This window comes from Canis aureus, chromosome 10 (assembly GCF_053574225.1).
Source record: "Canis aureus isolate CA01 chromosome 10, VMU_Caureus_v.1.0, whole genome shotgun sequence".
In the NCBI taxonomy this organism is placed as follows: domain Eukaryota; kingdom Metazoa; phylum Chordata; class Mammalia; order Carnivora; family Canidae; genus Canis; species Canis aureus.
In genome coordinates this window covers 69,215,186-69,241,632 of record NC_135620.1, presented here as the reverse complement: position 1 = coordinate 69,241,632, position 26,447 = coordinate 69,215,186, and the positions used below count along the sequence as shown (strand labels likewise).

The window sequence follows — 26,447 nt, the reverse complement described above, 5'->3', positions numbered from 1 at the left end:
CTAGTTCTGTGACTACTGCTAAGCTGCAAATTGTTTTTCTCCCCTCACAGACATGGCACATTATGTGGATCTCCGGTAGAATGGCATCCCACAGACTCTTCCGAAGGCAACTTTATTTCCTGAGGCAATTTTCCAGTTTTAACAGTAGCTAAGGGCTATGTGACTCTGGTAAGGGGGAGCTAAGAACCATAGGTCTGAAACGTGGGAGGTTGTGGGGGCTTGCACCACCCAGTTTTAAGCCTGCAGATTTTTTAAGTACCTGAAATTATGCCCTGCTGCTTGTAGAAACTCTGAAGTTAAGCCCCATGGGTCTGCAAAGCCCAATGTTAGAACACCTCTTCCTAGTGCAGCCCCCCCACACACACCCAAGATGCTGGGTTGGGGACTGGTCCTCTTGTTTCTCTAGCTGTCTCTCTTCCACTTGTGGTTATTCTTGCCAGGGGTTTGGTTCCTAAGTGCATCTCTACACCTCCCAGCCTTTTCACTGGAGCTTCTCCTCTCTACTATTATGCTGGAAAGTCTGTTCTGCGTGTCTTCTGGTGGTTTTCAGAGTTCGTTTCACTGATGTAGCTGTTACCTGGGTGTGTCCATGAGATGGGGTGAGCTCAGGATCCTCCTACTCCAGGGTAGAGAGAACTAGGAGAATCCAAGCATAACCCTAAAGAAAGCCATCAAATCATAAAGAGAGCAAGAAAAGTAACAGAACCACAAAAACAATCATAAAATGGGGGCGCCTAGGTGGCTCAGTCAGCTAAGTGACTGACTCTTGGTTTTGGTTCAGGTCATGACTTTGGGGTCCTGGGAGAGAGCCCCACATTGGGCTCCATGCTCAGCAGGGAGTTTGCTTGAGGATTCTCCCCCCCCACCCTCCCTTTTTTCCCCTCCTGCTGCTCATAGGCACGCACACACACACACACACACACACACACAGGAAGAAAGAAAAAAATCAATCTTAAGTAATAAAGAGGGAATAAATACACATCAAAAATTACTTTAGAGCATTTAGTCAATTTACATTTAAAGACATAGGATGTGCAGCACCCAGGTGACACAATCAATTAAGCATCTGACTCTGGATTTCTGCTCAGGTCCTGATCCCAGGGCCATGATCTCCAGCCCTGAGTTGGACTCTGTGCTCAGTGCAGAGTTTGCTTGAGATTCTCTCTCCCTCTTCCCCTCCCCGCTGCCCACTCTCGAAAATAGATAATACATAGGGTGACTGAATGGAAAAAAAGCAAGACCCATCTACATGATGCCTATATGAGACTTACTTCAGACCTTAAGACACATGCAGGTTGAAAGAAAAGGGATGTAAAAGCATTTACAAAGCAAAAGGAAGAAGAATGGTGGAGTAGCAATATTTATATTAGACAAAATGGACTTTAAAAAACAAAGACCATAACAATAGACCAAGAAGGATACTACATAATGATAAAGGGAACAATCCAACAAGACAAAAGGTTATAAATAACTATGCACCCAGTATGGGAACACTAAATACATAAAGAAACTATTAACAAAGAAATTCACAGTAGTAGAGGACTTTAACCCCCCACTTATGTCTACAGACAGATCATCCAGACAGAAAGTTAACAAGACAGTGGCTTTGAATGACATCAGATAGATCTGACATTCAGAATATTCCATCCAAAAAACAGTGGAATACACATCCAAGTGCACATGGAACATTCTCCAGAATAGAACACAGGTTAGGCCACAAAATAAGTCTTAATAAATTCAAGATTGAAATCCTATCATGTATACTTTCCAGTTAGAATGCTATGAAACTAGAAGTCAATCACAAGACAAAAAAATCTGGAAAGAACACAAATACACAAATGGGCTGAAACACCTGCAACTAGGCAATGAAGAAGTTTATAGCAATACAAGCCTACCTTAAGCAACAAAAACAAAAACAAAAACTCAAAACAATCTAACTATACATCTAAAGGAGCTAGAAAAATACCAAAGCCCAAAGTCAGTAAAAGGAAGAAAATAATAGAGATCAGAGCAGAAAGACTTTAAAAAAAATGAAACTGGGAGCTTGTTGAGAAAAAATTGACAAATCTTTAGCCAGACTCCTTAAGAGGACTCAGTCAGAAATAGAGGAAAAGTAACTGACAAATAGAGAATTCTAAGAATATTATGAAAAATCATGGTCAATAAAATGGAAAACCTAGAAATTCCTAGAAATATAACCTTCCAAAACTGTATCAGGAAGAAATAGGAAATTTGAACAGGCCAATGATTGGCAATGAAATTGAATAACCAAATCTCAGAAGTCCAGGACCAGATGTCTTCACAGGTGAATTCTACCAAATATTTGAGGAGTTAATATCTATTTTCAAAATATTAAAGAAAAAAAGAGGAAAGAAGGCTTCCAAATACATCATAAGAGGCCAGCATTACCCTGATACCAAAACCAGATAAAGATACTTCAAAAAAAAGAGCGAGAGAGAGAGAGAGAGAGAGAACACTATAGACCTATAGCTCTGATAAACAGATGTAAAAATCTTCAACAAAGTATTAGCAAACCAAATCCAATAATTTTAAGTCATTCACCACAATCAAGTGGGATTTATTCCAGGGATTTCTTTCACTCCATGCAAGAGTGGTTCACAGCTTGCAAATCAACATGATATAGCACATTAACAAGAGAAAGAATAAAAACCATAGTCACCTCATTAGATATAGAAGAAGCATTTGACAAAATTCAACATCCCATTCATGATAAAAATTCTCAAAGTAGGTTTAGAGGGAACATACCTCAACATAATATAGGACATACATGAAAAACCCATAGCTAAACATCATACTCAATGGGGATAAACAGAGCTTTTCCTTTAGGATCAGGAGCAAGGCAAGGATATCTATTCTTACTTTTATTCAACATAGTACTCAAAGTCCTAGTCACAGCTATTAGACAAGAAATAGAAATAAAAGGCATCCAAGTTGGCAAGGAAGAAGTAAAACTTTCACTATTTGCAGGTGACATGATACTATATAAAATCCAAACTCCACCAAAAAAACTATTAGAACTGAAGTGAATTCAATAAAGTTGCAGGATACAAAATATGTAGAAATCTGTTGCATCTCTGTGCATTAATAGTGAACAGAAATTAAGGCAATTCCATTTATAATTCACCAAAAATACCTAAAAACAAACTTGACCAAGAAGGTAAAAGCCCTGTACTCCAAAAACTATAAAACACTGATCAGAGAAATTGAAGAGAACACAAATGAAAATATATGCCATGCTCATGGATCAGAAGAACCAAAATTGTTAAGATGTCCCTACTACCCAAAGCAATCTACAGAGTTAATGCAATCTCTATCAAAATACCAACATTTTTCATAGAACTAGAATCAGTTATACTATGGAACCACAAAAGACCCATGTAGTCAAAGCTGGAGATATCACAATTATAGATTTTAAGGTATGCTACAAAGCTGTAGTCATCAAAACAGTATGGTATTGACACAAAAAATACCTACATCCCTGGATCAGAATAGAAAACCCAGAAACATAGAAATAAACCCACCCTTCTTTTTATTTATTTATTTATGATAGTCACAGAGAGAGAGAGAGAGAGAGAGAGAGAGAGAGAGAGAGAGGCGCAGAGACACAGGCAGAAGGAGATGCAGGCTCCATGCACCGGGAGCCCGACGTGGGATTTGATCCCGGGTCTCCAGGATCATGCCCTGAGCCAAAGGCAGGCGCCAAACCGCTGTGCCACCCAGGGATCCCAAACCCACCCTTCTATAGTCAAAATAGGAAAAGAAGGCAAGAATGTACTCCAGAGAAAAGATAGTCTCTTCAACAAATGATGCTGGGAAAACTGGACAGCTACATGCAAAAGAAACTAGACCATTTGTTACACCGTACAGAGATAAACTCAAAATGGATTAAAGACCTATTGTGAGACCTAAATCCATAAAACTCCTAGGAGAAAACAGTAATTTGACATCAGCAGTAGAAACATTTTTCTAGGTAGGTCTCTACAGGCAAGCAAAAGGAAAGCAAAATTAAGCCATCGGAACTACACCAAAATAAATTTTTGCATAGCAAAGAAAACCAACAAAATAAGGCAACTTACTGAGTGGAAGAAGGTACCTGCAAATGATGTATCCAATTAGGGATTAATATACAAAATATATGAAGAATTTGTACAATTCAGCACCAAACTAGAGATTTTAAAAATGGGCAGAGGACCGGATTAGACATTTCTCTGAAAACATAGATAGCCAAGAAACTTGAAAAGACATTCAACGCCACTCACTAATCATCAGGAAAATGCAAATCAAAACCACAGTGAGCTGTCACAGCCATCAGAATGGCTAGAATCAAAACTTTCAGGAACAAGTATTGGCAAGGATGTGCAGAAAAAGGAACCCTTGTGTGCTGCTGGTGGGAATATAAGTTGGTGCAGCCACTGTGGAAAATTATGTGAAGTTTCTTAAAAAAAAAAAAAAAACCTAATAGTATTATCATATGATACAGTAATGCTACTACTGGGTATTTACCTAAAGAAAACAAAAATGCTATTTCAAAAAGATCTGCACCCCTACGTTTATTGCAGCAGTAGTTACACGATAGTCAAGATATGGAAGCAGCCCAAGTGTCCACCCACAGTTGGATGGATAAAGGTGTGGTACACACATACAATGGAATATTATTTAGAAAAAAAGTGAATCTTGCTATCTGCAACAACATGGATGGACCTAGAAGGTATAAGGCTAAGTGAAATAAGTCAGAGAAACAAATACCATAGGATTCCACTCATGGGAATTTGAAGAATCAAATAGCAAAGAGGGAGGAAGAAAACCAGACTTAAATGTAGAAAACTGATGGTGACCAGAGGGGAGGCTGGAAGGGGACAGGGAATAGGTGAAATAGATAGAGGAGATTAAGAAAATTATTAAAGCATTAACAAGACAAACAGCTTTTAAATATTTCAACCTTCCTTAAGGACAAGTTTGTCTAATAGCATGCATTGCCCCACCTGTGTTTCTTTCATTTCTTTGCCTTTCATTAAATCACTCTAGAGAGTCACAGTTGTGCTTTCTAATTTTTTAAATACTTATTTTAGAGGTGGGGGAAGGGGCAGAGGGCGAGTGTCTCAAGCCGGCTTCAGGCCCTAGCAGAGCCCGACGTGGGGCTTGATCTCATCACCCTAAGATCATGCCCTGAGCTGAAATGAAGCGGTAGACACGTAACCAACTGTGCCACCCAGGCGCCCCACACAGCTGTGCTTTTTAATTCATGCTGACAGCACATTTAGACGTAGAACTCATCCGGCTCCCATTTCAGACTGTAGTCTTTTTTTTTTTTTTTTTTTTTAAGTGTTAATTTGGTCTTTGGTTGGTCTGATCACATTGTTCTTTTTCCTATTAAATTAAAAGTTCGACAGTCTTCAGTTCTAGGAAGCTTTATGGTTCAACACAATCTCAATTGCTCTTTCCTGCATTTGCTGTCCTAGAACTTGAATAATCCTCTACAAAGTACAAGGAGCTATTCGGAAGAGATTGACTATTACATACATGCTGAACTTCATTCAAATGGAATTCCGGGGGGGGAGAAAAACCCAATTTTGTTCATGTCAGTCCAGTCTATCACACGCAGTATGTAGTCCTCCTGAACACCAAGAATGTGATACACATGATATGCACTAATATTTGTAGAATAAAAGTACATAGTTGAGAACCATGCTGTTATCAGAAAGGGCAGGTACAAACAGGAAAAAAAAAAAAAAAAGCACAAATTTACTGGTAGAGTTCTAGATCCAGATGATCCTTAGATATTACCTGCTTTAGAAACCTTTTATCTCCTGTCTTCAAGATACTTCAACCTTCTAAGGTCATTTTCTAGATGTATTTAACATAGGTTTTAGCTTAATGTTCCAGCAAGATTCTTAGTGCTTCAAGGCATAGATGATAAATATATCTATAAAGTATTTGGAAAATGTGTTAAAGAACTAGCACAATTAGGTACGTGGCCTGTAAGGCTGCTTCTATTTACAAGATTGCTACTAGGACTCCCAGTTAAACTCGGTGGTGGGCATATGATTGCCCGTGCTCCCTCCTGAAACCCCATTACAGTGGATTTAAATGTTTAAAGGAGGGGAAGTGGCAGAAGAATCCCTTGGGGGAAAAAAAAAAAAGACGAAGCAGCACAGATTTGGGAGTTGGTGAGCAGAACTACAAAGGCTGTCTTAGCAAGCCAGAGAAAGCTGGAATGCAGCATCTGCTAGGGGAGGGAAAGCCAAGAAGAAGAAACTAGATTCCCTACACAGGACTCCGGAATGGCTCCAGCCAGAGGCAAAAGGAACATGTGAAACAAGAGATCTGCAGTGCCCTTAGCATCACCTCGGTGGCAAGCCAAGAGAAGGGACAGTCCCAACTGGTACAGGCAGTGAGAATTAGCAAGTTTCTAGATCTACTTTGAAAGAGAGCCAACAGGATTTCCTGATGGATGGGACACAAAGAAGAATGACATCTTAGGTTTTTGCCCAAGCAACAAAAGGAGTTGACATCAGTTGGAGGGAAAAAAAAAAAAAAAAAAAAAAGACCCCAGGAGCTACAGGCTTAGGAGAGACTAGGAGTTCGTACGTAGACATGTTAAGTTTGAGGTGCCTATTGGACATCCAAGTGGCAACGGTGAACTGTTATCAGTGGTCAAGAAACATGCCTTCCACGCTTCTGTCTTCCCAGTCTGTTTGCCACCTAGCCTCGTGAAAAGACAGTCTAGCATATAAGTGGTCATGAGATACATAGATGTGCCATTGAGGATCGCCTGCTCCCTCCCCAAGCAAGATCCACCCTTCATTTCTATATGGTCTTGGCTTCGGGCAAGTTTTCCTAGGAATAATCAAATGGTTCACTGCCTGGCTTAATTAAGCCAACAAGAAACAAGATCAGATCCATTCAATTTGTACTCTAAGCAACAGCATCAGTATCTGCGATATTGTCCTCAGCTACGCCCCCAGGATTCCAGCTGAACCAAGCCCATGAGGCCACCAGTGTCCATCTTAGACAAGTGGCTTACTTCCTAGGTTTCTATATCAACATAAAGCATTAATCCACAAGGAGAAGGATGTATGAACAATTGCAAAGATTACCTTGGCCCCCAAAGAGGAAGTCTAGGGTGATTCTCTCATCCATAACAACCCAGGCCCAAGAACTAAGGCTGACCTGGGTGCTTGCCAGGACCAGGATGGGGTTTCCTTAAATACTTCAGGTCATCTGTTAGGGTGTAAACCATTGTGTTTTAGGAGAGAGTGAAGCTGACCGTAGTAGTACAATCCCAAAAGAGAATATAGTGTCCCTGGAAAGAGTTTGGTTTAGGGAGGCCCTGTGAACTGGGATCTCTACCAGTCAGAAAGGACAGGTTCACAGTAGCTCCAACATGGCCTCCTAGCCAACTGGTGTGCCTTTGAGTCTCCAGTTCAGTCCACTTGGAAGGTCTGGAGAGTGTCTAGTTTGTCCCCAGTACAAGCTGGGTCACAATATCCACTTCATAAAAATGGTCAGAGCTGTCTGGCAGAGGCAGGCAGACTCACCAGTTGAGTTTCTTTCACCAGTTTGGGAGACCTACCCCACGCTTTCCCCCTGTAGTACGGCTGAGGGCAGTTCTGAAAGACAGGTCATTAATGCCCATCCTCCCCCTACCTCTCAGCTGCTTTCTTGCTCTCCCTTCACCACCCCTCCCCAAATCTCCCATCCCATGCCAGTGGCCAAAACCACCTTTTATCCAGTCATCTCTTACTCATGCCAACATTTCACCTGGAAGAATCAAGGGAAAAGACATGGACATTTTTATAAATCTTAAGAATTGGAATCCCCCAGGCCTCCCTTTCAGGGCTAGAGGAAGCTGATCAGTAACCAAAAGTAGGATCTGTGGGGAGGTGGCCCTTGACAGCCACAGGGTGGGGGGGGGGGGTGTCAAAGTTCTGATGAAGTTGATCTGTAAGGCAGAGGAAGGGGAAGCCCCCCTTGAATGTGGCCACCCCTACTGTGGAATGGGCAGGTCAGCTTACAGCCGAAGTTACAAGGCTGGCACACAACAGTAGCCTCCACGTCAAGAGCAGAGTTTTGGTCAGGAGCTGATCCCCACTAGGTCTCAGAACCAGTTTTTGCCAACAGACATTTAAGTGACCGACCCAGACAGTTCATAGGCAAGCCCGATGTTTCCATGGCTTAAGGCACATCTTTGGGCAGTCTGCACTTTCCCCAAGTGGAACCATCAGACAGCTAGGCCCTTGGCAACAGCCCACGAGCCTGAGTTCCACCCAGTGAGTGGGGGGACATCCACTTCCAGCTCCACCGAGGAGACTGAGGGTGAGCACCTATACCAGCTCAGACCCTGCCAGGTTTCTCTTTACCTAAAACCTCATCAAGCCTGAGCCAGGCAAACACAGAAGGCACCACTGGGCCAGTATCTTCAGCTCCAGGTGGGGACCAAGGGGGAGGGAAGTTAAGTTTCCATAGGGAAATGTGTGCTTCTCCCCCAAGTAAAGACAAGATGCTGCTGAGGTCAGGACAGCTGTGTTCTTGAATAGATCAAGTCTATTTTGGGCTCTTTTATTAGTCTGAGTCCAAGTTGACTAACCCCAAAATGGCAATTTGGGGACTGAGCATCTCAAGGCCTTCATGGGTCAGTTATTCCAACTCCCTATAAGCTCAGCAGGCTGAGAGCAGCTTTCCAAAATGGGTCTAGTTGGAGGCGTCTCAGCTGATGTGGCCACAAGTCCCAAACCAATGGCAACTCTAGATAAAAGCGTGTCACTCTGTTAGAGGCTCCAGTTTGCAGAGTCAGACTTCTCTCCAATGTGAAGGAATCAAAGGTGTCAGGGCTCCTTTTGATGGAGGTAAGGGGTAGAAGTTGGGGGTGGGGAATGCTATCTCTGCCCTTGGAGTGCCAGAGATTCAATGTTCTGCACCCACCTGTATAGACTTAAGAAACTACTTGGCATCAAGCCCCCTGAATTTTTTCAGGTTTGTCAGCTGTACCTGCTGCCAGAAGTGTGTAACACATGTCAGGGCCGTGGAGACCGAGGCTTCTGACTGCTGAACCGACAGGGCATCGACGTGGTGAAGACTTCGGCCATCAGAGAGTAGAGGCTCTCCTGCCGAATTCTGACCCGCCTACTGGCAGCGGAGGTGGTCCCACCAGCCTTCTTTATATAGAGCTCTTTCCCGATCAGGCTAATCCTCTCTGGGATGGGCAAGGACAAGCATAACAATCCTTAGAGGATGCAGCAAGAGTGGTTCTAAGTGGAGGGATTTATGGCAACACAGGCCCACCCCAAGGAGAGAGGCCTCAAAGAAACAACCTAGCCTCACATCTAAAGGAACTAAAACAAAAGCTCTAAAAGGAGCTAAACAAAACCCAAACCCAGCAAAGGAAATAGAAACTAGAGCAGAAATGACAAACTAAAAAACCCAGTAGATCAATGAAACCAGGAGCTGGTTGAGATGATCAAAAGTGGATAAACCTCTAGCTAGACTCAAAAACAAACAAAAAAACCCCAAAAAACTCAAAGTCCTTAATGAAAGAAGAAAAACCACCAGCAAGACAATTTTAAGAATGTTACAAAAACCTATAGGCCAACACATTGGAAAACTTAAATGGATAAATTCCTAGAAACCTACCAGAACTAAAGCACAGGCAATATAGTTTCTGACCTCAGCCATAGCAACCTTTTTCTAGGTCTGAGACAAGCAAAATAAACTATTAGGAATACATCAAAATAAAGTTTTACACAGCAACAGGATCGGGGAAGGTATTGGCAAGTGACCTGATAAAGGGATAGGATCTAAGATATATAAGGAACTGATACAACACCCAAGAAATCATCCAGTTAAAAGACAAGCAAAAATACATGAACAAGAACAGCTGGGTGGCTCAGTGGTTGAGCGTCTGCCTTTGGCTCATGATCCCGGGGTTCTGGAATCGAGTCCTGCATCAGGCTCCCTGCAAGGAACTTGCTTTTCCCTCTCCCCTACCCCTCTCTCATGAATAAAATATTAAGAAGAATACACAAACAGACGTTTCTCCAAAGATCTATAGATGGCCAACAGACCTAGAAGATGCTCAATATCAGGAAACTGCAAAGCAAAAACCACAATGAGCTCACCTCACACCTGTCAGAATGGATAAAATCAAAAACCCAAGAAATAGAGGCACCTCAGTGGCTCAGTGGGTTAAGCATTTGACTCGGTTTCGGCTCAGGTCATGGGATCGAGCCCCCAGTTGGGCTCCACACTGAGTGTGGTGCTGGAGATTCCCCTCTTCCCATTTCACTCTGCCCCTCCCTTACATCCCTTCCCACCATCCCCCCCCACCCCGGCCATCACCTGTGCACATGCACACTCTCAAAGAGAAAAAACACATGTACACAAACATGTTGGTGAGGATGTGGAGAAAATGGAATCCTTTCGCACCGTTAGGAGTGCAAAGTGGTGCAGTCACTGGAAAATTGTGTGGAGTTTCCTTAAAAGTAGAACTACTCTATGATCCAGTAATCCCACTACGGGGTATATACCCAAAGAATACAAAGACACTGAATCAAAAGGGATATAATGTGCCCCTATGTTTATTGCAACATTATTTACAACAGCCAAGATGTGGAAACAGCCCACAATTCTTACAATCAGGTGTAGACACAATGAAAAGCATACTGGGTCCGCCCAAAGGGCCCCGTACACAAGACCACATTGGTTTCCCTTCCAGCTGTGACCTTGAAACCCCATCCAGGCATCCTTTCCTGCCCATGACCAAGTAGGATGGGGACGCCGGTGCCTGTAGCCAACAGAGCCACCATCCTGCTCCCACCCACGGCTCCATAGCATACATGGCTTTTTCCTTAAAGTGGCCAGTGGGAGGGATCCACGGGGAAAACCGAAGGGGAGACACCAGCTCTTACCAGTAAGCGAAGCCCATGTGCTCCGTTTCCAGCAGCCCATCAACTGCTCATAGCATCTCCCACTGGAAGGGTGAGCAACCACCCAAAGGACTATTGGGGCTTCGTGTTTACGTCCTACCTCCCACCACACAGTCCCATTCACAAGTAGAACACGGAGAGACTCTTCACCCACCAGCAGAAGGCGACAGCACCTGCCACCAAGTCCCAGGATATTTGCTTCTCCTACCCCCTAACCCAGCCTACAAGGGATCAGTCCTTGCTTTCCCAGAAAAGCTAGGTCTTAGCATCCCACTCTCCTTACCAAAACTGTCAAGGACAGTGGGAGGTCTGGAGACTTTACCTTACTTGCCAGTGAACAAGTAGACCTGCCACATTCCACGTGCTCCCCCAGCAGGAGCTTCAGTTGCGTGGGTCCCCTTTGCCCCCCGAGTCCCCTGGCAGCCATGTGGAACAGGCTTAGGCTGGACACAGAGTGGCTGTTGCAGCTAGAGAACCCTAATCCTAGGAAACCCCACTAATTTAAAGGGGCTAAAGAGAGGTCTGATTTTAGCCACCTATCAGAATAGCATTTCCTCAAGAGTATTCGGGAGGGATCTTAGTTTTCAGGGCCTTTAAAGTGAAGATCCTGGCAAGATGAGGGTCTTTGCCAGTAAAGGGACCACAGTCTACCTTTCCCCACTGTTCTCCCCTCCCACATCTTGCTGTAATCTCAAACGCCAACCTTCGAGTTGGTCCAGCTAAAACCCAGAGCCCTTTTTGTTTTCTACCAGCTTTGTGGTAGGGTTCTGAAAGATGGCCTCCTTGTGCAGGAAATTCCAGGTTTTCTTTGAGGGTTTGGTGCCTTGGCTTGCTCAGTGCTGTGGGTGGAACCTGTGGAAGCAAGTGTACATCACGAGCGAGGTAACAGACCTTCCCCTTTCCCAGGGGAGGTTCTCCTTCCCCAGCCTCCAGTGGGAAGAGCCAAGGGACCTACCTTGTCCTGGCAATTGCTCCTTCCCCCCTCCCTCCCAAATGAGGGGTTCTTTCGGTCTTCAGGGTCCTGGTCCCCACTAAATTTCCTCAAAGTCCAGGATCGAGGCCCTTAGAGTCTGGGGTCTGTCAGGAATGTCTGCTGGTTTGGTGGGAGAGCAGAGGAAACGAGGTCACACGGGCCTGGTATCTTGACTGGCAGAGAAGGGTTGAGGGGGAGGTTGTGCAAAAGCAGCTCACTCTTCCAGGTTCTCATTGAAGTCTAGACTCAGGCCTCAGTTTCCCCACATTGGTCTTGAGAAGCTCTCCGAGGATTAAGGTTATCCTAAGAAATGAGGATTTGAAGCCAGTTGGGAGAGTGAAGGAGAAAAAAAAAAAAAAACAGATTGTTATCACCATAATTTAAGTGCCATCATCACTCCAAGAGGGTTTTTCCTGAGCAGGAAATGAAAATTGCATAAGCTATTGAAGGACTGAAGTTCGGTTACACCATGAAAGGACAGACCCACTACAAGCGTCAAGTCTCCCACCTGGGACTCTAAACTTGGTCTCTCAAAAGCACAGAAACCCCGCCGCCCTGGAAGCCAACAGGTGAAACCAAGTGCCAGGTATCAGTGGACAGTCACGCTTCATAGTTTCACACTTACCTGGAAAGCTCTTCCAAGCTGCTGGGCACGCAGATTCCCTCCAGCCATGTCCCCTTGGGTTCAGGGGCAAAGCCAGTTGTGTCTAGTCAAGCCTCCTGCTCCTTGGGAGTCTTCTCAAATGGGACAGGATTGGAAGCACCTGGAGTGACTTAGCCAAACCTTGAGGGTCAGCTCCATGTGTTTGACTTTATGCCCAAAGACCCTACAAATGGAAGGAGAACAGTTCTCAGTGGCAGGGGATTTCTGCTCCCAAGGGACACTGGGCAGTGACCCAAGACAGGGCTGTTATTACAACATGGAGCGGAATGCTACTGACATCTAGTGGGTAGAGACCGGAGACACTGCCAAGCGTCCTTAGTACACAGAACAGGCCCCACAGCAGAGTGATCCAGCCCCAATACCAGTGGTGCTGAGGAGAGACCATGAAAAAGGTAGGCGGATGGGTGTTTAAGGCACAGAACCCTCATCCAGACTCTTCATACAGGTGCGTAGAGTTTAAATAGCATCTCGTATTAGGCTTAAAGATGTAGATTAAAAAAAAAAAAAAAAACTTTGACACTCCAATTGCTGCCTCTAGCAGAAAACTGCCTTCCTGATTCAAAATAGAACTGGACACTTTTTTTTTTTTTTTTTAGAACTTGACACTTTCCATTTGGGATTGTAGCTCTTTTGGATTATTAGCCCATGCTCTCAGGATTTCTCCCTTGTTTTTGATTACTCCCTGAAGAGGATTCCTGGGGGGCCTCAGTGGCATCTGGGCAACCATCATCAGGGCCCACTCGTGCGGACTCTCAGTGGGGTGCACCCCTGCTGGCCTCGGTTCGTCTGACCCACCCCCACTGGCTTCAGTGCTGAAGGCCTTGCCTCCCCCTTGTCCTCTGGCTTCCGACGAAGTCACTGGTCTCTGCTCAGCTATGCTTCCTAACAACGGGGGCCAGTCCAGGTGCAACCCTCCCTTACTGGAGGGTTGCCCTTCTGAAGCCGTGAGGAGGGGTCTCCTGCTCCCCAACACTCCAGAGCCCGGGGCTATGGGGGAGAAAGGGGGTCCACCAAGCTTCTCTCCGCCTTCCTGAGCCCTGTCACCAGCCCTGCTAGCTGGGGGCACTTTCCTAGCCCAGGATCATAGAGGTTACGGACAAGTCCCCTTGGTTCTCTGCGCCCCACCTCTCCCACCAAAGCTTGTCTGGGGCTTCTGTTGGGACCCGACTCCTCAGCACCAGGGCGGGGGTGGGGGGTGGCAGCCCAAGGAAGAAGCTCCGGGTCACCCAGGAACACTCACCAACATAGAATGCGCGTAGAATGCTCTCCCAGTTCCCAGCCCAACTCAGGCCTGCCTTTGGGATTAGGAGCAGCTCTTCCCATGTCCTGTGTTAATAAAGCAACACGATCTGGACGAGGGCCCCTGGGAGGGTCCAGAGTCCAAAACAAGGGGTCATGCTCTGGCTTCCAATCTTTCTGAGCTCCATAATTGGAAGCCCCGAGGGCGGGGAAACAGCCGCTCATGCGTTTGTGATGTGGTGGCAAGAGGTAGAGGAGGAGAAGGACACAGATGGGGTGGGGACGCCATCTGCACCGCGCGCTGACACCCAGGGGTCCTGCTGCTGACCATGGCGAGCGGTTGTGTTAGGAGCCTGGAGAGCTTCATACTCTTCTGAGAAAAGCCAGGAACCTGGAGACGTTCTCAAAACATCTTGATTTTAAGTAAGGCCAAGCTCCTGCGGCCCAAGTGAGCCACGTGTGCAGGCCCGCTCTGTCCTGTGCGCTGCAGGGCGGCCCAGAGCCAGGCTGATCCCACCCAGGTGCGTGCAGAGGAGAGCAGGGCTGCTGAGCTTCCAGACGCCGGGATGAAGCTCACCCATCGGGAGTCGGGAATCTCACTGCCAGCGGCCTGGAGCCCATACCCCCCGCTGCTTGACTCCCGGGCTCCCAAGGCCCAGGCTCCTGTGCTTAAGTACCTGCCTCCAGATGCGCCCTGCCTGGCGCCTTGACTACAGGCTACAGGTGCAGCAACTGACCCCGGCTGTGTGGACCCCAGGTGCGGACCCCTGAGTGTGGCTGATTGGCTCAGGAGCCTTCTAGGAGCCAGTCTCCGAGGCAGAGGGATTCTGCTTCTCTCTGTAGGGTACAGGTGCACCTGGGCTTAAATTGGAAGTATCTTCTGCATGAAAAAGTTCTGTTTTTTTTTTTTTCATTTTAAAGGAAAATATGTCCCATTCATATGTTAAGCCTTTGGCTGCATATATATGAGTCCTTGAAAAATAGTGTGTTTTGCATGAATTAAAACTTTATGTCAATGGTGCCTGTCATGCTGTGCTTTTCCTTCTGCAAGTGCTTTTTCCCATTCATATCCCTGGCTGTAAAACTGGAATAAATAGAAATGGGTAAAGTCATCATCATACTGGAATTTTCCTTTATATATCCTGGTAAAATACACGTAACATGAAGTTTACCACCGCAGCTATTTTCAAGTGTACCATTTAGTGGTATTAAATACAGTTCGCGATGTTGTACAGTCATCACCGCTATCCATCTGCAGGTGCTTTTCAGCTGACAATACTAAAACTCTGTGTCCATCAGTATAGACTATTTTAACTCAGAAAATTACAGATTAAATAACGAAATACAAGGATATTTTTATATAAGGAAAATTTAAATAATCATTACTCCTAATCCAAGCATAGTAGAGAGAGAGAACTATGAAAATAGCATATATTCACTATTCTGGGAGTACAAATACCTGTGGTCATGTTTTAGACCACAAAGAAATAATTCATTAATTCTGTGATTATAGAATATTAAGAAACTGAAAACTTTGATTTAATCTTTTTAAAAAAACTTTCTAAGCTCTAGGTGTTAAGTCACAGTAGTATTAAATGGGAAACCTTGAGACATTATAGCCTTGTCCATACAAGTATTTTGACAATTAGGAGTTCAGGGAGACTTCCAGGGAGACTTCCTGGTGCTTAACACGTCCTATGCACATCCTGCTCAGAGATGACTGTCCCCATAAATGACAGGGCTCAGGAGGGGGGTGTTGAAAGCCTGCTTATCCAAATGTCTGTAAGCTAGAACCAACTGCAGACTTCCTGCTCCTCATGGGATGCGACCTTTCTGTTCATCAATGGGACTAATTGTTTAAAGGAATGCAGTCTGTTCAGTTGAACTAATCAAGCATTAACCAAAAAACAGGTGAATCACTAAATAGGCAGTGGAGAAAAAACAAAACAGAAAATTCATATATGTAGCCAAGGACACAAGGGAATTTCATATAAAAATAAGACAATATATCCAGGCACTGGGGAAGGGTAGACTTTTAATAAAGGAGGTTGCCATGACTGATAAGGCCCATGAGAAAAGAGAACACTAGGATAAGCTCCAAATGGATCAGAGAGCTATATGTAAGTGGAGAAAACCAGAAGAACTAGAAACAATAAAGGAAAATATTGATAAAATTGATTGCACCAAAAAAAATCAGAAAACTTTTGCATGACAAAATATGCGATATGAAAAGCCAAACCCGACAAACTGAGAAAAAATGTTGGCAGTATATCACAGATTGTGAATATCCCTAATGCTCTTAGAAGCTTTTAAAACTCGGGGCACCTGGGTGGCTCAGGGGTTGAGCATCTGCCTTTGGCTCAGGGCGTGATTCCGGGGTCCTGGGATCCCCGGGACTCCCCGCAGGGAGCCTGCTTCTCCCTCTGCCTGTGTCTCTGCCTCTCTCTGTGTGTCTCATGAATAAATAAATAAAATGTTAAAAAAGAGAAACTTTTAAAATTCGAAAAGAAAATTTGAAAACAGGGTAGGGGAAAATGGGGAAGAAGTAGGAAGATCACAGAAGAATAAATGCAAATGACCTTTAAATATGAAGAAATGCTCACTCAGAGGAGAAATGCAAGTGAAAACTATCCCGAGATACAACTTCTTACCCATCCAATTGGCAAAAACTCCCCAGTGTGACAATCTGCTGCGCTGGTGAGGCAAGGGGCAGACAGGTGCTCCCAAAAACCATCAGTGGTGGTCGGGGAAGGGGGGGCACTTTCCCTGGAGAGTCACATGAACTGGCCAGCAGGATCACAGCCCCACCTGTTGCAAACATCAGAAAAAGAAGCAGATGTTCTTTGTCTTTGAAGTCAAACGCAGTAGAAAGCGTTTGACATTTTTCTTTTCTCATCTCCTGTAAGTCACTGGAGATAAAGTATCTAGGTCTTCTCACTTATTTTTCCTGGACTTTTTTGGAGTCACTTACCGATGGATTACAGAGCACTGCGTCAAGATGACAAAGAGAGCCCCAAATCCACTAGAGTATGGGAAGGTGGTCAAGAATATTTGTCAATGACGGGCACTGAGGGGGGCACTTGATGGGATGAGCACTGGGTGTTATTTTATATGTTGGCAAATTGAACACCAATAAAAAATAAATTTATATAAAAAAAGAATATTTGTCAATGAGAATATTTTTCAAGTGACCCCAAACCGGTCACTTGCTCCTTCCAGAATGAAAGGTGTTACAGTGGCGACATCTAGTGGCCACCATCTTAACCAAATGACTAAATGAAGCATCACCAATAGTGGTACAGAATCTGAGATGTTGTGTCTCTTTTGTGATGCAATATGAAGTAAACTGCATTGCCTGTGACAAATTCTTGCCAGAAAATGTTTAACTTGATGTTAATCAAGCCTTCAGCCCTAGTTCCCAGCAATAGGTTACAAGAACAGGTTAGTAAGCGCTACGGGGAAACAAAATTCCAGAAGGTAGAGTATTAAAAACAAAAACAAAAACAAAAACCTGGCCCGTTCTCTTAAAAAAGTCAATATCATGGGGGAGAGGGTGTGTGTGTGCAGAAATCAAAGATGTAGGAAAAAATAGTAGGAGGAGAGCTCCCATGATACTAGTGATCATGGATTTGTTACTCGAAGTTTCTGATAATGGCTCACTATAGCCAATACGGTTGCATTTTTTGGTAGATGAGGTGAAGAACTGCGTGGTGCCTACATCTGACAAAATCCCAGAAAGCTCCAGGACATTACCCATGAGTTTGGAGTTGAAAGAAACTTTTCTAAACTATCAATTATAAAATTATCGTCACATCAAAAAGTGATCAGAGCGTGTGCAACCAACCTCAAGGAGGAAAAAAAGTATTACAGAGATGTGTCAGGCAGTTAATTAATACAAATACTTTACTTTTCTGCATTTTGTGATGTTCGAGGTATATTTTAGCTTTGTAAAATTCGTGATTCATTGTGATTTATTTTCTCACTCTCAGTGAGTACTCATTTTGGTGTCTAATTTTGCTTGAGTAATTTTGAATTTTGTTAAGAAGGTCCCTCGAATTATATAAGGTTCAGGCCCCACAAAACTTTGATCTGAATGCGATGTTCAATAGGGTGCGCTCTCTCTCTCTCTCTCTCTCTCTCTCTCTCTCTGAGCCTGGAGAGTGAGGAGGTCTGGTGGGGAAGGGGCAGTAAGGATGCTAGAGAAGTGAACAGAGGGTAAGCCACAACAGGTGGCTAATGGGGCTTTTCTCTGGCAGGAAACAGGGAGCCAAGAAGAGCCTCAGGCAAGGGAGTGGTGTGATCAGAACTTCCCTGAGGCCTGTAGAGGAAGCTTTGGGACCGGGGAGACCTAGGGCCACCTCACCCAAGAGTCCAGGTGAGAAAGGGTGACGACAGATTTTCAACAGCTGGGGATCCAGCCACATGCTGCACTTTGCCGGAATTTCAAGAGAGACCGTGGCAAGAAGGTTGCTTAAAACCTGCTAAATATTCCCCCTTAAAATGTTTATTTAGGTACATACTTGGATCTTTCTGTCCCCGTTAGATATCTCCATAGAAACAATTCATTATATGATCCCTCGTATAATCAGTTTAATCAATTTAATCAGTTTGCTAACAGTTTTTCAAACTGGTGTGTACACATCGGAGTTCACTTCACTTAGAAGCAATATTCTAAGGGTGCCTTCACTCAAGCATCAGACCACGTTTTGGGGTGACCCAGCACACAACCTTAAAAAAAAAAAAAAAAGCGCTCACAGCACAGCTTGGAAATCAAGTTAGAGCACCACGTGTACGTGCGTTTCACCCAGGGGCCCAGTGTTGCTGCTGCTGCTACCACGGTCAACCTGGGCTGACTCCCCATTTTATTTAAACACAAAACAAAACAAAAAACTACCTAGTGCTATTGACTTGAAATGCCTTTTTGTTCTGAGATTTCCCCAAGTTTCCACTAAGCCATTTCCAATGGACACAGATACTCATTCCCTCTCTTTTTTCTTTAAGTAAGTCTCACACCCAACCTGGGGCCTGAACTCACAGCCCTGAGGTCAAGAGTCACACGTTCTCCCCACTGAGCCCGCCAGGCGCCCCGAGAAGCAGCTGCTCTCAATAGCATCTCTCCCCTCCATCTACTGAACGAGCCTCCACCGGCAGCCGCTGTTTGGGGGGGCACTCGGGGTACAGATTATAAAACAACTGCTTTGAGAGGATTATCGGTTACACAGTAGTGTTGTGCGATACTTGGATTCAGCAGCTAAATGCGTCTCTGGCCTTTATTTCTCAAATGCCAGGATCTTTAAAGGTTTTGATTAGACGTGAGCAAACGAGAAGGATAAGGAACCCTTGCACAGAAAAACCAAACGCGAGGCCTTTGCTGTGGATTCTCGGATCATGTTTTTAAATCAAGACTTTCATACTCATTAGCCTGTTATAATACGAATAGAGACACTGTTCTGTTTCAAATACCGGGTTGGAGAGTGAGCACTTGTATTGAACAGAATTATTCATGGTGCACAAGGAATACATGGTGAGATGCTGAATTGTTTGTTTGAGATGCTGAATTATATGCCATTTTAACCAGGTGGACAACATCTAGACTGATCAAAACTCTGGGGGATCTGTACATGGCCTTATACGGAGGGGGGGAGCTCGAATGTGAATCAACATGCGTTCTCTGCATACCGCCCCGCCACCGCCCCCAAATAAAGTGGGTCATTCTCGTGGGACGGTGTCCGAAGCTGAAAGCAGACAATGCTTGCAGGACGCCCCTGGCTCATCGGGCTGAGCCCGCTGGCCTGAGATGTGCAAGGCATGTGAGAGGCCGGGGGTGGCTGCAGGCCCAGGAAGACAAGATCGGAACTTCATGCAAGGAGCCAGAGGCAGTGCCGTGTCTCTAACCCTCTCCTGTTTGTACACGGTGTCCTCATCGATAAGGGAGCACTTCATAAAACACACCTTTATACACCAGGGGTTACGTTAGGCCACAAACAGTCTTAAGTCTGAAATTAGAATGTCCGCTTCAATATATTTGCCAACATTTTGATGTTCATTGCAAGGACAGGTCTTACCTCTCTCCCCAGCTCTGGCCAACTGCAGACTCAGCCAAGTGCCTTTCTCTCTTTTTTCCTCCTGCAGATCCCTAAGAGCGCCTCCCGGCCTCTGTGAGGCTGGGGTGCACGGAGGGAGAAGTGAGAAGCTTGGCTGATCCTACATAAGATGGCTTTGGGGTCTCCGGGCTTGGCAGGAGGTTAGAGCTGACCCTTCCTGGTGCGGGTTCCCCCGAGAGGTTGACCTGGATACCACCCCATGCTGTAGCCAGTGCTCCTTTGACCTGCTTCTTCCTGTCTATACCTCATCCCCCAAGCTGTCCCCACCCAGCATCTTCCTATAATAGGTCCCAGAATCTTCCCTGGAAGGCCATCCTCTTGGGCAGGGTTCTCATTAATCCTGGCCTATATTTTCTGCAACCATTTCTGAGAACCTGTGGACTTTGCCCTGCCAACGCAACTACTTGGCCAGCGCACGCTCCACTGTGCCCCATGGCCACTTTGGCTTTTTCAGCTATGAGTCAGAAACTGGTTCTGTGGGTCCCCGAGAGCAGAGAGCAAGTGTTCAGATCCATCAGATGGACCCTCTTCCATCCCTGAAGGAGACCTTTGCCCTCAGTTACTGAGAGGTGATTGCTAAGCCCTTAGAATATCCCACCTGATAGGGGTGCTTTTGTGTCTTAGGAGCCTTGGGCCACACCGGATAGTCTAACGGTGCAATTTATGATGGGGGTTTTGGGCCACACAGCATCAGCTCGACCTCCAGAGGGGCTGGAGACGGAAGGTCGGCCATACAGGCTCCCGACCACATCTGCACGATGAAGCTCTAATAAAAACTCTGAGCACCAAGGCTCAGGTGAGCTGCTCTGGTTGGCAATGCTCCATGCATATTGTCACACCTTAGTGCCACCCGTGGCTCCACTGGGAGAGGACAAGTGCAGGCTCTGCCCTATTTCCCTTGGATGATTGTAATCTGTATCCTTCTGCTGTAATAAAGTATAACTGTGAGGATAGCAGCTTTCATTGGATTCTGGAAGTCTTATGAGTTAGCCAACCTGCGAGTCATCTTGGGAACTCCCCAAACTCATCATCTGTGTCAAAAGTGAGGGTCCTGCAGGTGGTCTCCCTTACACCGCAAATTTCTTGCACAGGCAGCTGTTCCAAAGGGTTTTTTGAATAATGGAAAAAAATGAAGGAATTTATAAATAGCCGCAGAGGGGATCCCTGGGTGGCGCAGCGGTTTGGCGCCTGCCTTTGGCCCAGGGCGCGATCCTGGAGACCCGGGATCGAATCCCACATCGGGCTTCCGGTGCATGGAGCCTGCTTCTCCCTCTGCCTGTGTCTCTGCCTCTCTCTCTCTCTGTGACTATCATAAATAAAGAAAAATTAAAAAAAAAATTTAAAAAAATAAATACCCGCAGAGGAAGCCATGCCACTTACCTCAGGGTAGTGTTTTCTCAAATACGGCATGATAAAGTTTGGTGTTCACATGACTTGCATGACAAAATTAGACTTCTTAATGCTGTGGGTTTTCTTCCAAAGTACACTTGGACTTTTCTGGTCACATCTTAAATATAATTCAATTGCCACACTACTTCAAAATCCAAATGCCAAGCAGTTTTCTGCCTGAAGAGGGGAATAAGAGCAACGTTAGAAAACTCTACAGGAAAAAAAAAAAGAAAAAAGAAAAAAAAAGAAAACTCTACAGGGACCCCTGGGTGGCTCAGTAGTTGAGCGTCTGTCTTCGGCTCAGGTCATGACTCCGGGGTCCTGGGTTCGAGTCCTGCATCGGGCTCCCCTTGAGGAGCCTGCTTCTCCCTCTGCCTGTGTCTCTGCCTCTCTGTGTATGTTTCTCATGAATAAATAAAATAAAATCTTAAAAAAGAATAGAAAACTCTTTACAGACCACAGGCAGGCTTTGAGGCTGGCCTGGAAGGGAGGTGTACCTTCCTCCAAAGCTACTCCAGTGTGGACACCCAGGGGGCAGCTGGCCACAGGAAAGGCAAACCCTCCATCCGCGCTTGGCAAACACTTCACAGTCAGGAACGACCACTCCAAAAAATCTCGGGAGCATAAAACTGCTGCCCGTGGACAAAACGAGGTCCCCTGTCAGGGTGAGACCATGTTATTTGTGACCTCAGAGAAGGATCAAGCCTAGAGATGTAACTTTGAGGGCTTCCTCCCTGCTCTCCTTCCTTTGGGGATGAAAGGAAAGGTCCTCTCTGTCTCCTTTAGCACCTTGGACCTCAGGGACAGGTTACTTGCCACAGACATTTCAGGGCTGCCATGTCCTCCCACCATGTGTCCAAGAGTGAACAGCTGTGAGGCAGTAGCCATAGGATCATATGAGAGAACAGAGCGTTCGTTCGTATGGTGAGGAGGCCCAGACATGGAGCAAAGAGCATCGTATTCCTGATGCCTATCAGCTTCGAGATGGTCTATCTGAGTTCTTCCAGGAGGCAATCCTGGCCTCAGAAATCACATTATCCAAGACCTAGGATCACAGCCCTTTCAACTCTCAGGTCCCCAGTTGAGTGATATGCTTTTGATCAGATCTCCTCAGGCAATGCAATATTTTACTTCCGATTCCCATACTCTTTCCAAGAATTCTCACTTCAGTCCCAGAAGTTTAAAGTCATCTTCCACCTTCAAACTTCCCAGTGTGTCCTTTCCTCATTCTTGTATTGGGTGCTGCCTTCTAGCCCTTGAAGTTCTAGAGAACACCGGCTTGCACCTCCTCCTACAGTCTGCAGAAGTCCAAAGCTTCCTCAACATTCCCTACAAGTCCCCAGGGGGGTATGTCCTCAAATCCACTCGGCTTCCGGCCTCCTTGTATTTCTCTGCTCAGCTGCTTCTCCAATTTTCACAGAATTCCCATGTTCACAAACAATTTTAAATATTTTTGGTTTCCTCCAAAATGTGGAGCAAGTTCAGTGATGGAAGCCACCTCACCCTGACCTTGAACACATCACCATTCTCAAAAATATCCTTTAAATTACCAACTACACAAAAGGCCCCCATCTCATCCTACCATCTCTCTCCATCCTTTCTTCTCCAACTTGTCCCAACGCGTTTCATTCTTTCTTGCAACAGAGCAATTTAATCATCCTGAGTCTCATTCTCCACCAATCAAGACATTTTCCTAAACAAAGTTCTCTCCCTGAAAAGAATCCTGTGTAGGCAATTAAAGTGTTTTTAAATTAATTTTATAAGGAACACTTTGGGCACTACTGGGTTCAATCGACCAATCAATGATTATCCCTGCAGATCATTCATTCATGGAAATGGACACTGTTTTATACTGGGCTCCGTGCTGGGTTCCCTGGAGACAGACTCTGAGACAGTAGTAGAAGGTTTGTCGAGGAGTGTACTTAGAAGTACCCCCATGAGGAAATCATGAAGGCAGGGTTGGGCAGAAGCAGTGGGATTGCAACTGATACCATAGCTCTGGAGCTGTGTTTCCCGGGAATGATGTGGAAATTGGGGGGAGAACAGTGCATTGTGCCAAGTGCAATCACCAGGGAGACACACTGTGTGGGCCGGCAGTGTCTGATATTTCCAGCAGCTGGGGAGTAGGTGCATTGGCCCTGAAGAGGGGATCTGAGTAAATTCTACGCTATCCACCCGGCTCACCTCCTCACGTCTCAGATGCATCTAGGAATGTCTCCTCCATAATTCTGGTTGGCTTGGTTTGCTGGGAAACTTAAAAGAGAAGGGCTGGCGGGACAAACTACAGACCCCTCCACTGCCACAGCTAAACTGAGGGCATAAATGACCCTCATCACCCCATCTCCACCTCCCATTACACGTTCCCCTCACCACCCCTGCTGGTCTGCATGACTTACCCAGTGAGGTGACCCAGACCACCATCCCTAAGGTATCTGTGCCTAAATCGACTACTTCTTTCTTGGGTTATGGCTACTGCCCTTGACCATTTACTATTAAAACTGGGTATGGGAGGGACATGTGGGTGGCGCAGTGGTTGAGCATCTGCCTTTGGCTTGGGCTGTAATCCTGGGATCCTGGGATCGAGTCCCACGTTGAGCTCCCTACGGGGAGCCTGCTTCTCCCTCTGCCTATGTCTGTGTCTCTCATGAATAAAACACAACAAAATCCCAACAACAACAACAAAAACACTGGGTAGGGAACACCAAGAGGCCCTCCATGGATCTTTTGAGCACCAAACACATTCTTCCCTGCCCCACTGAGTAGTAGCAGCCCTAATTACTCCTGAATTTCCTTTTTTTGCCTGGTGTTCTCTTGACACATGGGGCTGGAAGTGCCTAACCAAGCATCATAGCTTAAAGTTCAATGGAATTTTTCCTATGTTCCCTGATGGAAGTGGACCCTTGCTGAGCTGCAGAGCTAAAGCTACAGGCATGGGAAACACAAATTCCCTCAAGAGGGTCCCTTGGAGTGGTGGCACATGGGGCCATTTCTATTTCCATCTTTTAGTTTCCAGACCCATGTATTCTGCTTTCTAGGGACAGGGAATAGCACCATATAACGGTCGTTGATTTAGGGTGTGGATATGGTATCTCATCCTTATAGGGTGTTAACTCTAAATTGAGATCTTGGCTGGTCTTATTAAGGCTGTTCTGCTCTATCACCTAGGTGCTGAAAAATATGATAGAATTAGTGGATCCCATGACCATGCACCAACAACCATGCTTCTTTTGCTGTAAAGTGGGACTCTTAGCTTTGATCCCTTGCTAATAATATCAAACGGCCTATAAGGTCTCAGATAGTGGTGCTGGCTGAGACCCCACGTCAGGGAAGATAAACCCACATAAAGAATATGTATTGATCCTGGTCAAGGTGATAGCTGCCCCTTCTAGTGTGCAAGGGACACATTGCTGTCAAGTTGTCATCAAATTAGTTCCCTGGAGGTTAATGCTCTATCAGCTGCTTGGGGTTGGTCTCTGGTGCTGACAGGCTGGACTTTCTACAGAAGCAACATTCCTACCCTGGAATTCTTTGATGGTCAGCGATAGCTCCCAGAGATTTTCCACTGGGAGGACTCCCTCACTGCTTTCTTGTAGTACCACACCTGGGAAAGGCACCAGTGCAGCAGCAGACCTTTGGCTTGCATGGAGATATTAAATCAACACACTTGTGAACCAAGCGCAACTTTCTTTCCCCCTCCATCAACTGTCATAAGAAATCCCTCATGCAGCTGGTGCTGAGAGAGGCACCGGATGAGGTGGGATCTGGGCCACCTGCTCGTGAAGCTTGCTCATGCCCTCTGGCTTACTTACGCCCTATCCCAATGCGCCACTTCCATCTTGTGACAAATTGCTCTGGGCCCACCCAAACTTACAGTTCGCTAGTCTGAAAGAAAATAGCTCATGATGGATGGTTCTGGTTGTGTGATCATCTGATGTCTCTTGATCAGATGCCCCATCTATACCAGGGCCTAATAAGACACCAGAAACTGCTTTCTGGATGGTGTATAGTTCTCTGCTATAGGGGGCGTAGCCTTTCTCCAGTAAGTACAATATTCACTACTATTCTCCTTCATGGCATTTGGAATTTGGGGAGTTTAATTGTATTTCTCTCTCCGGCCTGGGTTACATTTTAACCCCAGAAGTCAGAAGTATTCTTCCTTTTCTTTCTTGCTTTCTTTCTTTTTTCTTTCTTTGTCTTTCTTTCTTTTTCTTTCTTTCTTTCTTTCTTTCTTTCTTTCTTTCTTTCTTTCTTTCTTTCTTTCTTTCTTTCTTTCTTTCTTTCTTTCTTTCTTCTTTCTCTTCTTTTTTGTCATTGATAGATAGTTGGTCATTGCGTATTTTATGCTCACAGTTACTTTACCACTACTATTCCACCTCTAAGCTTCTCCTCACTAGTCAATACAGCCAAATTGCCCTCCCCTGTAGTTAGGAATTTTCACCAGAATGTCTTTGGCCCTCCTGTGGACTTGAGGGCTGTGCGTTAAGTACGTTCTGTAAATTCCCCTCCAGGCGGAATGGTAGAGAGCATTCCTTAAATATACGTTATACTATGTATCATATTAATTTTCCTCTGAGTTGGTAAGATTTCTGGGTTCTTTACATATACTCTTTCTGAATAATCACATTTATTCCCATGGCTTCTATCACCAGTATGCCAAATCTTAGATCCATCATCATCACCACTCTAGGGTCTAAAAGTACGCCGGTTATAACTCCTTTATTCATGACTGATCTTATTTTATGAAATAACAAATCTGATAGCCTACAAGTGCTATATTGTTTGATTTTGCACTTGACACTGCTAATGAGGCTGGACATATGCTTGACATTTTGAAGGTGAAAATGACTTCTTCCTATCTGAATTGTCTCTTCTTGTCATTCGCTCATTGTAGTAGAAGCTGTGATGCACTATCCAGTTCCTTCTTTCAAGACTAATCCCCTCAGATGCTAAGAGGGTTGACGGCTGGTAGCTGGCAGCTGAGTCCCTTCCAGGAACTGGTTTCAGCTGAGGAGAGTCAATTCTAAATCAGATCATTTAAGACATTGGATGAGTGGCCTGGTGAGAAGGTCTGATGGAACACCCCATGATGCTCTTGTAACAAACGCTGTGCAAGATGTGAATGAAAAAATTGTACT

General features: G+C 45.2%; 2 long non-coding RNA genes across 4 annotated transcripts; one reads left to right on the top strand and one right to left on the bottom strand.

Moving 5' to 3' along the window:
• Positions 1 to 3: 3 nt before the first annotated feature.
• Positions 4 to 10,829, top strand: LOC144322681 (uncharacterized). The gene is made up of 2 exons (XR_013388330.1): positions 4 to 168; positions 8,995 to 10,829. It is a non-coding gene; the product is annotated as an uncharacterized LOC144322681 (long non-coding RNA).
• LOC144322680 (uncharacterized) lies at positions 10,570 to 23,006 on the bottom strand. 3 transcript variants are annotated; one of them, XR_013388328.1, is made up of 8 exons: positions 22,895 to 23,006; positions 21,304 to 21,489; positions 18,340 to 18,547; positions 16,471 to 16,627; positions 13,821 to 14,903; positions 12,542 to 12,743; positions 11,899 to 12,219; positions 10,570 to 11,795 (listed from the first exon to the last, which is right to left on the bottom strand). It is a non-coding gene; the product is annotated as an uncharacterized LOC144322680 (long non-coding RNA). The 3 variants fall into 3 exon arrangements; XR_013388327.1 differs by lacking the exon at positions 18,340 to 18,547; XR_013388329.1 differs by lacking the exon at positions 18,340 to 18,547 and having other exon boundaries at positions 13,821 to 13,906; positions 22,895 to 23,003.
• Between the last annotated feature and the right edge of the window lie 3,441 nt (positions 23,007 to 26,447).